Source organism: Mirounga angustirostris, unplaced genomic scaffold (assembly GCF_029215605.1).
Source record: "Mirounga angustirostris isolate CCGP_5_RB_7025 unplaced genomic scaffold, mMirAng1.0.hap1 SCAF_11, whole genome shotgun sequence".
NCBI classification, from domain to species: domain Eukaryota; kingdom Metazoa; phylum Chordata; class Mammalia; order Carnivora; family Phocidae; genus Mirounga; species Mirounga angustirostris.
In genome coordinates this window covers 74,937,525-74,940,842 of record NW_026991719.1, presented here as the reverse complement: position 1 = coordinate 74,940,842, position 3,318 = coordinate 74,937,525, and positions in this window count along the sequence as shown.

The following is a 3,318-nucleotide window of genomic DNA, read 5'->3' as shown; positions in this document are numbered from 1 at the left end:
TTAAATTCCAGTTAGTTAACATACAGTGTAGTATTAGTTTCAGGTGTACAATTTAGTGCTTCAACACTTAGACACAACGCCTGGTGTTCATCACAAGTGCACTCCTTAATCCCCATCACCTATTTAACCCATCACCCCACCCACCTCCTCTCTGGTAACTGTCGGTTTGTTCTCTAAGAGTCTGTTTCCTGGTTTTCCTCTCTTTTTTTCCCCCAATGATCATTTGCTTTGTTTCTGAAATTCCACATATGGGTGAAATCATATGGTATTTGTCTTTCTTTGACTTATTTTGCTCAGCATAATACTCTCTAGCTCCATCCATGTTGTTGCAAATGGAAAGATTTCATTCTTTTTTTATGGTGAGTAATATTTCATTGTATATATACCATGTCTACTTTTCCCATTCATCAGTAGATAGACATTTGACCTCTTTCTATAATTTGGCTATTGTTGATAATGATGCTATAAATATTGCATGTAACCATTCAAATTAGTATTTTTGTATTCTTTGGTTAAATACCTAGTAGCGCCATTGCCTGATTGTATGGTAGTTCCATTTTTAACTTTTTAAGTAACCTCCATACTGTTCTCTAGAGTGGTTGTACCAGTTTGCATTCCCACCAACAATGTTAAGAGGGTTCCCCTTTTTCCACAACCTTGCTAATACCTATTGTTTCTTGTATTGTTAATTTTAGCCATTCTGACTGGTGTGAGGTGATATCTCATTGCAGTTTTGATTTGTAGTTCCTTGATGATGAGTGATGTTGAGCACATTTTCATGTGTCTGATGGCTGGCTGTGTGTCTTCTTTGGAAAAATATCTGTCCATGTCTTCTTCCCATTTTTAAAATGGATTATTTGGTTTTGAGGGTGTTGTTTTATATTACTGAAAGCAATCCACACATTTAATGCAATTCCTATCAAAATACTAAGAGCATTTTTCTCAGAGCTAGAACAAACAATCCTAAAATTTCTATGGAACCACAAAACACTCTGGATAGCCAAAACAATCTTGAAAAAGAAAAGCAAAGCTGGAGGCATCACAATTCCAGACTTCAAGTCATATTACAAAGATGTAATAATCAAGACAGTATGGTACTGGCACAAAAATAGGCACATAGATCAGTGGAACAGAATAGAAAACCCATAAATGAATCCACAATTACATGGTAAATTATTTTTCAACAAATCAGAAAAGAATATCCAATGGAAAAAAACAGTCTCCAACAAATGGTGGTGGGAAAACTGGACAGCAACATGTGAAAGAATGAAATTGGACCACTTTCTTACACCATACACAAAAATAAATTAAAAATCGATCAAAGACCTAAATGTGAGACCTGAAACCATAAAAATCCTAGAGGAGAACACAAGCAGTCAACTCTTTGACATCAACCATAGCAACTTCTTTCTAGGTATGTCTCTTGAGGCAAGGGAAACAAAAGCAAAAATAGACTATTGGGACTACATCAAAATAAAAAGCTTCTGCACAGTGAAAGAAACAATCAACAAAACTAAAAGACAACCTACTGAATTGGAGAAGATATTTGCAAATGTCAAGGGCTAGTATCCAAAACCTATAAAGAACTTATCAAACTCAACACCAAAAAAACAAAAACAGCAGTCAAGAAATGGCCAGAAGATATGAACAGACATTTCTCCAAAGAAGACATACAAATGGCCAACAGATACTGCTGAGTGCATTTATGATAATTTTATATGAAATGCTTAGCTTTGTATGTATTTAATATAAATGTTGTAACAGTTTTGAAGTCCATCCATGCTGTAGCATGTATTAGTACTTGATTCCTTTGTATTGTTGAGTGATTGTCCAATATATTTTTTATAGTGTGTGTGAATTCATATGGTATACATGGGTATACTGTATATTATTTATCCATTCATAAGTGGTTAGACATATGGGTTGTTTCCACTTCTTGTACATTATAAATGATCTTGCTGTGATTATTCATGTACAAGTTTGTTATGAACTTAAGTGTTCAAATCTTTCATTTAGATATCCAAGGAGTGGGATTAGTGAGTTGTATGGTAACACTATGCTTAACATTTTGAGTAACTGTCAGTCTGTTTTCCAAAGTGGTTGTACCATGTTATATCTAACCTTATGTATAAGTGAACTATTTGACCAAATATTTACATGGAATTAATTTTTACGGAAATAATTTTATCCTTATGATCTCAGATAATATCTTAAATTATATTTTTAGGATTTATTCCATTTGCTTAGGTATTGTCCTTTGCTAAAATGCAAAAGTGTGTGTTGGCAGGCAACATAATAAGCCTCTATTTCCCAAAGTGTTTTTTCTCTTTGTTTTCTTTTGATTTTTGTTTTTGGAACACAGTTTCATAAACTGTCAATTGTTATTCTATGAAAAATGACAAAAAAAGTTTGGGAAACAATAATTTAGATAAAATTAAACAATCTTTTCCCTTGGGGTCTTCTCAGACTCTCTAGTAATCTAATGTACATTGTAATACTTAAAGAAATTAGAATATGTAGTATTTCCAAACCCTATTTGACCATGAACGCTAATTAAAATAAATAGTAAAAGACACTATAGTTTGTACTTCTGAATATAGTTTTGGAAATTATTTACAATATAATATAACTTCTCACTGACAGAAATCTGAAGAAAGGCTGCTAAATGAAGCACAAAACATTTACGTTTTGATAGATGAGTCACAGGGTAAGAAAGAGAGAGGAGGACAGATAAGAATCTCTACAATCAAATCATGGAGCACTATCAGGTCTGGTTTTGGTTTGTAAAATTGGCCTGGATTGAGTGGCCAGTAGGGAAGAGGGGCACCGGATGACACATGGGGAAATATCAATTATACCTTTTGAAACTGTAATTTTCATGATATGAGACAACTAGTATGGATGTTTGATTAGTAGCCTTTGGATTTATGTACATTTTTACAACTCTTCAATTGGCAGTCATTTAGAAATATTCCTCAATGTGAGACAGGAATCTATCAAAGTCCTAGAGGAGAACGTAGGCAGTAACCTCTTTGACATCGCCCACAGCAACTTCTTTCAAGATACATCTCCAAAAGCTAGTGAAACAAAAGCAAAAATGAGCTTTTGGGACTTCATCAAGATAAAAAGCTTTTGCACAGCAAAGGAAACTGTCAACAAAACAAAGAGGCAACCCACAGAATGGGAGAAGATATTTGCAAATGACAGTACAGATAAAGGGCTGGTATCCAAGATCTATAAAGAACTTCTCAAACTCAACACCCAAAAAACAAATAATCAAATCAAAATGTGGGCAGAAGATATGAAAAGGCACTTCTC